Genomic DNA, 8,340 nt, shown 5'->3' on the forward strand with positions numbered 1-8,340 from the left:
GTCAAGGTAAGACCACACCTATATACCATCACAAAAGCTAAGACCATTGAGTCAAGGTAAGACCACACCTATACGCAGTCAGAAGGGGAAGTTTGTAAGACAAAGGACTGGCTTTAGCATGTCACCTTCAGGTTCACCTTCAGGACTTCACAGTCCGGGGCTCAGGGTCAGCACTTTGGCCGCCCATCCTCTTGTGCCTCAATATCTCCACATCTCTAGGAACATCTAATTGTTCCTAACCTTTCTTGGGCCCAGAATACAATTCTACAGATAATGAACAAATAGTAATAAAGACAAAATAGAACAGAATTATAGATGAACCCAATGTCCCCAAACTGCAGGCAGAGAGGCCAGCTATTCTCTTCACGGCTGACTTTGCATGAGGTGTGTGCCAAGGACCTCCAGGAGGCTTAACCCCGTGGGGATGATACCTCTGGTCTGGTTTCTGCCAGGACACCGGCATTGTCATGCAGACTCTACTGGCGTGGTCGTGGCAGACAAGTGAAAACCACCCTGTCAGTCACGTGCTTTCCTCACCTTCCCATGGACCCCTGCTTCACACTGAGGACACTCACCATGGGGACCTCACCAGGCATCTGGTCTGGTTTCTGCCAGGTGACCGGCATTGTCATGCAGACTCTACTGGCGTGGTCGTGGCAGACAAGTGAAAACCACCCTGTCAGTCACGTGCTTTCCTCACCTTCCCATGGACCCCTGCTTCACACTGAGGACACTCACCATGGGGACCTGTCACCAGGCACAGGAGAACACCGAGTAGTCTCATCTTCTGGACCACACCTGCCTTCCCCAGAGGTGTCATCCCTGTCTGTGGATGGAGCTGTGAGCTCCCACACCTGAGAGGGGAATTTGAATCTACAGATGGAGGAATAATTTGCATGTGGGTGCTCACTAACTATATGAAGAGCAGACTGAGTTCAGACTCTTTCTGCTTCTTTTGTACTATTAAGAGGAATCTCCTCTCCTGAACTCAAGTTGAATTTAAGGTTGTGCTAAGTGGGAAGTTGATTTCAGAGGAATGGTGAGACCAAGGCAGTGATGATCTCATTTTCCTGATCCCAGGTCAGGCCTGTGACACCATGCCTGGCTCTAAACTCAGTTTTCATTTGTGAAAGAAAAAATCACCAGTATTCATATCCAGACCAGTTAATGAGTTTCTCATTTTCCCTGTCAATATCTATGATTGTATATAGTATAGATATAAGAAAAGTATATAGTGCAGATATAAGAAAAAAGTGGTTGCACCAGTCTGCACTCCCACCAACAATGGAGAAGGGTTCATTTCTTCGTAGAACCCCGCCAACATTTGTTGTTTGATTTCTTGATAGCAGCCATTCTTGGTTGTGTTGAGGTGGAATCTCAGTGTTGTTTTCATCTGCATCTCTCGAATGACCAGTGATGTGGAACATTTTTTCATATATTTACTCGCGATTTTAACTTCTTTTTCTGAGAAATGTCTGTTCATTTCAGATGCCCATTTTTGAATCAGGTCTTTATATTTGGAGGGGCTGATTGTTTTGAAATCCTTATATATTCTAGTTAATAGTCCTTTGTCTTAGGAGCAGTTGGTAAAAAATTTTTCCCACATTGTAGGTTGTCCTTAATTCTGTTGATGGTTTCTCCATTGTTGGCGGAGGGCAACCACTATGGAAATCAATATGGAGATGCCTCAAATAGCTGGGCCTAGAGGTTCCATTTGACCCAGCCATCCCTCTGCTGGCTATCTTTCCAAAAGAATCAAAAGAATCATATCACAGTGATACATGCACACCTGTGTTTATAGTGGCACAGTTTGTAGTAGCTGAATCTTGGCAACAGCCCATTTGCCCAGCAGCTGGAAACTGGATAAAGATGTGGTTTTTCTATAAAATAGAATACTACTCAGCCATTAAAATGAGAAGTTAGATTCATTCATAGGAAAATGGATACATATTGAGGATATACTCCTAAGTGAAATACATAAGGCACACATGTGAGAATACCAAATAGTTTCTCTGGTGTGAATAAACTGTAATAGTAGATAAAATCCTATATAATCCTATATAACTGACAATGTGAAATAGCAAGAAGGGGGCTAAAGGTGTAGGGAAAGTGGGAAGGGTAGGGGAAAGCTCATAAGGAAAAAGAAAAAAATATGAGAAAATGAAAAATTGGAAATGAAGTGTTTGTAAAAGGGGAGGGGAGGAAGTGGTGAAGGGAGGGAAGGGATAAGGGGAAGAAATGAGAACCAAGACCTGTCATGTAAAGGTACAAGATCCCAATAATGAATGTAACTGTACTGTATACCTAAAATTTACCAATAAACTCAATGAGGAAAAAAAAAGTGATCAAGTTTGCTATATACATTAAATCAGTATGCTCTTATTTAATGGAGCAGAAATGATTTATTCTAACAGATTCCATTCTGAGAAAAATGGAAGTTGTGCTTTTCAAGAAATTGATGTTCATCTGGCTGGGTGCGAGGATGGGACATCTTGCGGTGTCAGACAACGAGGTTATCCTCCAAATTAGAGGAATGAGCTACGTCGCCGGAGGAATAAGACAGCTTATGGGGAGGTCTGTTAATGAGTTATCACATCTCATCTTGTAGTGCATTTTGGCTGACATTAACATTCACTTCAGAAGATTCAAAGTGATTAGATTTTTCTCCACAATATGCATGAAAGTTAGTCAAAGAAAAGATTCCTGAATAGCATAATATTTTTTCTTTAAAATAGGAATTGACTTCACAGTAATTTTATTGGTGACTCATCCATGTCAAAAGCTTTACCAGAGAACAGAATATACGCACATGTGAGGAATCCAAATACTCTAGGAAACTTCTACCAGGATTGCCAACTAATCTCTACTCACCAAATTTTCTCTCCCACTTAATGATACACAAGAGAATAAACACCGATTTTAATTGAGTTTTTGAGTGAGAGCACTTGAGTTCCACAAAGATGAGTAGAGATGTTCTGTTCACTGGCAATCAAGAAGGCTTTGTAAAGGGTGGCACTCACCTTGTAGCTCTGCCCGACATGCAGTACAGCCCAGCACGGAGCAGCAATGCTGTTGCCAAGATGAGAAGACTGAACGGGAAGCCATGAGTCCCGAATTCCCCACCTACAACACAAATGTGGAAATGAAAAGCCACCAAAATAAAATGAGGAATAGTGGTGTCATGTGTCAAAAATCAACCTGTTGTACAGATGGAAATGCTGTAACACACCATGCATGAGTTTCCTAGTTAATTCATCCTTTTACTTTTATTTCTGTCAACACCTGTTTGATTTCCTATCCCTAAATATTTGCGTGTTATACAAGATTTCATTATGCCATGAAAAACGAAATGACCAGTCAATTCTGTGGGAATTCCTTCTCTGTCGAAAGGATTTATTTTTATTACTACAAGATTGTAATGCACTACGATTACATTCCTCTTGAAAACTTGGCCCTTGCTCATAACACATCTTAATTCTTTTTTGAAATGTTCTCTTCTCCTCCCTCCTCCATACCTTTATCTCTTGATATCTTTCCTTTTTTCTATTATCTATTCCTCATTTTGACTTTAATTTATTTTTACTTTAGGTGGATCCTCTAAGAGAAATTATGTGATATTTAAGATTATATTTTGATCTGTTTCACTTAACATTGTGGTTGTCAGTTACATCTATTTTCTATAAATGATTAAAGTTTATCCTTCTTTACGAGCATCTCACCTACTATCAAGATTTAGGTATTGTACATTTTGCTGTTATAAATGCTGTTTGAGTGTGCATGTATGGGATTCTTTACCAATTTTTGCGTTAACTATTTAATATGTTTACTTGTGTTGATGACAATATCAAGAAAACACTATGAGCAGAGCCAAAGTCAAATGGTTAAAAAAAAATTTCCCATCTAGCAGGGAAAAAGATTTAATTCTTCATCAAAAGTGACTGAGCAGAAGAAAATGAACAGAAATGGTGAAAAATGAATATGAACAAATATTTCTTTCAAATGAGAATGACAAACATTATTTGGAAATGGTACCCAGCTCCCTTAATGCATTGAAAATTTCCCACCAGGAAACCAGCCCCAAACCCAACTTCCACACCAGACCTCGTCTGGTGGTTCCTGTGCAGGTCCAGCTCTCCATCCCTGCTGACATCCGCAGGAGCTTCCTGACTTTGCTCCCCGAGACCTCCCTTGTGATGTGTGTCGTGCACAGTACTCAGAGCCTGGGGCCAGGAAAACTGATTCTTGGCTGTGTGTCTGACATAGGAGATGGAACAATTGCAGCAGGTTGAGGTTTGTGCTCTCAAACTGAGACATCTCCCAAGTCATTAAACTTCATCCTTGGGGTGAATGGATCCACTCCTATCGTGAACTACTGGTATGGATGGAGACCCACACTGAACCAGTCTGTGAGGGGGATTTCTTCTTCCAGCGCCCAGTGTGATTTGTGTATGTGACTGTATGGTATAAGAGGCTGAGCCAAGGTGACTGTCACAGGTTCCTGAGACCTGGTGTTGAGTCGCAGGAGCTGCTAAGACTGGCAGTGGTGGTCTGGGGTTCAGTCTGGCCAAGGGTTTTCAGTTCCTATGACTTTGCTGGCTTGGTGCTGCAGATTTCGGTCATGTAAATAAAATGTCGAGGATCCCCTCTTGTAACAGGCCATCACGTTGTGACTGCCATTTTAAGTTTTGTAAAGTCTCTCTGTGGTAGCATTCTTGCTGGTGGTTTCGAATCGGTTCCTATGACTTTGCTGGCTTGGTGCTGCAGATTTTGGTCATGTAAATAAAATGTTGAGGATCCCCTCTTGTATCAGGCCATCATGCTGTGACTGCCATTTTAATTTTTGTAAAGTCTCTCTGTGGTAGCATTCTTGCTGGTGGTTTCCACTCTACCTTGGCCCATCTTAATCAGGTATGAGTTTGCAGGGTAAATTTGCTACTAGTAGCCACATTCAAGAAATTAAGATTGCTCATTCTGTGACAGTGTCTTCAGTATATATCTTCCTTTCACTTTTATGTATGTACACAGGTCATTATTTTTGTATTAATGGTGTGCGCTTTAGAAATGTGAAATTTTTTAAATGTCATAATCAGTTGTGTTTTCTGTGTAGGACTTTATGCCTGACGGATGTAGCTCTCATTTTCTGGGCCCATTCTTCCGTAAGTTGTGAATGCACCAGTCCCTGATCCTGAAGTGCCTGCAGATAGAGGGACACACCTGGTGAGGTTTGGAACTTACCTTCTTGCATGGTGAACAAGTGTGACTTCCCAGAATTCTGTTGTTTGGTGAAGGAAAACAGAACCAGTGCTGCCAAGGATGCTAGTTGAGAAGTCTCTCATTATCTACTGTAATTATTTACCTCTCTGCCTATTTCTTTTTCTATGTTCATGTATTGTTTTAAAATTTTTTCAGTTTTTAATGATACACTTTGCAGCATTTGATGATTACATTCATTGTGGGAGCTGGACCATGTGTATGCATGGCTCTTGCACAGTAACACACAGCAGTTTTCCTCAGGATCACAGAGTTGAGCTGCAGGAAGAAGAGATTCTTGGTTGTGTGTCTGGTGATTTTGACTCGACACTTGACGGATGGTGTGTAGTTATTGCTACATTATCGAGTAACCTTGTGCAGAACCTCTCAGCCCCTCAATGGGAGAACATCAATCTCTTCAGATAAGCTTTGTGGAAGACAGAGGAGGGAATAATGTGGGGGGCAGAAGGACTCTCAGGATCCCGGACTCAGCCCAGGATGAGTTGCTACTGGCCATTGCTTCCTGGGTAAAAGGATTCTTCATCCTCCGCTCCTGGTCCAGTTCTCAGAACCAGATGAGAGGAAGGAAAGGCAGGCCATGAACTCAACAGTCCAACCAGGTTTCTTAGCAAACACAAGAGAGACATCTCTGAGCTTTCAGAGGAAAGAGAAAAGGTGCTCTCTTCAGACTCAGGGTGTTTTAAGGGGTGGAAGAAGTTTCCAACAGGAGATATCAGGAGACTTAGCAGGAGACATTGATTCCCTTTTTGTAATCTGGCCATGTTTCCCAGAGAAATGAAGGTTAAATACAGACTTAGATCCCCTATCCTGTCTCTACCAACATTAAATTCATTGTTTACAGACATTTTCTCTGATGGCTGTAGGTCTTTCTAATTCACCCTTATTATTCATTATGATTCTTTTCTGGGTTTTATTTCTCATTTGTTAGAGGTGGGTAAGTTGCATGTATTCAGAAAATTATCGTTTCCTATAGGTTCATGCCCAGGTGTAGCCACAGACAACTGTGTAAGTTGACTGAATAATATAGTGTTTCTCTTTTTAGTGTCCTGATGAACCTTTGACTTATGCACCCTCAGTAGCAATACAGGCCACCCTTTCTCTGCATAGTAGAGAACTCCAGTAATTCTGATTTTGTTATTAGTCACTATAAGAAGTGGGAGGTGATATCTCATTGTGGCTTAAATACTAATTTATATAGCTAACTATTTTGAAGTTTATTCTTTATATATCTAAATCTCTGAAAATATTTTCAATTAAATTGTGCTTTTAGTAGAGGCTATTTCTTTTGTATTTTATTATGTTTATATATGTATGCTTGGTTTCAATATGACTGTAATTTTACTATAAATCCTACACTGTTCAATTTTGTTTTTGGACCACTTGTTTTCTCTAGAATCTTGTGATACATTACAGCTTTTGGTTTATATGTTTTGGAAAGGCACTTTGCATGGATTTCACCCACATAATATAAGATCAAATTATAAGTATACAATTGAATGTTGTTTTCCATATTAAATGGCATAGCCCTCTCATAGCAATCCTTATCTGGTGTGTTCATCATCAAAGGAAAATCTGTATCTATTTCCAGTTATTAATTATCTAACCCTATCCCATCCTCACAGACCCTGGAAGATGTAGCTCTATTTTCTGTGTGCAGAGAAATGGATAATGTAGATACTCTAAGTCCCCAGTGTCACACAGTCGGATTTTTGTGTCTGTTACCATATTTTTCAAAGTATATTGAAGCAGTAACACGATATTAACACCTTCTCTTTTATATGTGAAGAATATCCCAATGTGGATATACCAGTGATTATTTTGACCAGCCTTTATGCATGGACAGACTTAATTTTGAAATGGTGGTTATAATTCAGGATTTTTATAGGAAAGTTAGATTGCATGATTTTGTACTAAAGTGCAGTTTCAAAACTCTTGGTGAATTACTTAATGAGAGAAATCATATGATGGCTTTATTTTGGTAATTTCAGAATCTATTAAATTCTTATTAGACTAGGTATGAAATATGTCAATGTCATCACCAATTTTGAGGGCTCTAGTTTTTTCACATCCTAATCAGTACATGCTACTAAGTTTTAATCCCAAACATACAGATTGGAAGAGAGTGCATAAAATCGGAGTTATTTTGTTAAGCAGATAATCTTGGATAGAAGCACTCACTCTTTCTCTATTCTTTGATGCATATAAAATTTTCGGGATGGCAATTCCATTAAGACAGAAATACATTAGTCCTCGCTTTGACTGGGAGAGAGAGGGAAGAGCAAGAATAAAGAGTGAGAGCTGAAAAGTATGGTGTTCATTTGGCAATTTAGAAAAAAGACATAATGCCATTGAAGGTTGTGTCTTTTCTGTTTGAAATGTACTGATGAATAATGGAGATTTTTCTTTTAATAGGTGTCATCACTGATGCTTAAAATAGTAAAATAAATTTGGTAAAAATTAAAGTTTTAGTTATAAAATATTAAAATAATATGAATGTTATATAAAACACTATATATAAATGTTAGCTTGCATGAAGAAGACGTAATGAAAGAGACAGAGCTCATTATTATTCCATTTAAATACAAGGAGAGAAATGCTCAACAGGAGATGAACAGGAAGGAGAACTCAGGTCAAGTCTCCCAGGGCCTCAGTGCCCCTGCTCTTGTAATGAGCCGCTAGAAGGTCTGCTCCTGGGCATCCTGATCGTACTGAGTGCTCTGCTCTGGTCCTCAGCTCCCTTTGGAGGGACTCAGCGTCCCCTGATTAGCTGAGCATGGCCTGCTGGTCCTGACCAACTAGAAGTGAGGTTTGTGCCTGGGCTCAGACTGACAGCTTCTCACTGCGGATTCCAAATTCCTCACAGACTTTCACCAGGTTCCCTGAGATACCTTACAATCTGTTCCTGATGACCACAGCAGAATCATTTTTAGCTGGTGTTTAATTGTGTTTTGCACAGTTGACAATGTATTGTCCTATTTTTAGAAATGTGACTAGTGACACATTTCAAGGGTAAGGACAGATATCAGCTATCAGAGTGTTTGGGAATAAGTACTATGTTGAATAGAAGAC

The 8,340-nt window shown here is 39.9% G+C and overlaps 1 pseudogene; it reads right to left on the minus strand.

Moving 5' to 3' along the window:
* Positions 1-784, minus strand: part of LOC104859261 — a 5,150-nt pseudogene extending 4,366 nt beyond the window's left edge.
* Positions 785-8,340: the final 7,556 nt, after the last annotated feature.

This window comes from Fukomys damarensis, unplaced genomic scaffold, assembly GCF_012274545.1.
Source record: "Fukomys damarensis isolate Sample0158 unplaced genomic scaffold, DMR_v1.0_HiC HiC_scaffold_25, whole genome shotgun sequence".
NCBI classification, from domain to species: Eukaryota; Metazoa; Chordata; class Mammalia; order Rodentia; family Bathyergidae; genus Fukomys; species Fukomys damarensis.